The sequence below is a fragment of the Colobus angolensis genome, unplaced genomic scaffold, assembly GCF_000951035.1.
Source record: "Colobus angolensis palliatus isolate OR3802 unplaced genomic scaffold, Cang.pa_1.0 Scaffold40, whole genome shotgun sequence".
NCBI lineage: Eukaryota > Metazoa > Chordata > Mammalia > Primates > Cercopithecidae > Colobus > Colobus angolensis.
This window is the reverse complement of record NW_012117377.1, coordinates 9,833,253-9,833,883: the sequence shown is the minus strand read 5'-3', so window position 1 is coordinate 9,833,883 and position 631 is coordinate 9,833,253.

Below are 631 nucleotides of genomic sequence, written 5' to 3'. Positions count from 1 at the left end.
AAAAAGTAAATACATAAAATAACTATTAATATTTATTTCTGTGAACTACCATCCATATGGAGTAAATGAAAACTAAAGCAATTGAGAAGAATTTATTTCAATTTTAAAATTAAAAAAGCATATCATTTTCCTTAAATTATCCAAAGCTTAGACAAAAGTTTAGATAAATTAGATAAAGTGTTCTACACTCCTTAGTATTTTTTCATTACCAACTTCAAAAATATTTTCCTCCTATATGATTTAATAACATATACTTCATAATTTGCATTGCTTTTTTATTTAGTCCTGGAAAGAGCTAAGACTCATCTCTAGATTGATAGTCTCAACAGGGTAGAGTTGATTCGTGGAGGAGGCATAGGCATCTTATCATAACTTGAGGTCTTGAAAATGAACAGAAAATGAAAATAAAATACTGTAAAAGTGACCACAGGGAATGATAAGATTGATGACACGGAAGCTTGTGGCTATGTTAACACAATACTTGATTGAGCAGACATAGCATATATATATATACACACACACACACACACACACATACACACACACTAGCATATATATATATACACACACACACACTAGCATATATATGCACACACACACACACTAGCATATATATACACACACACACACA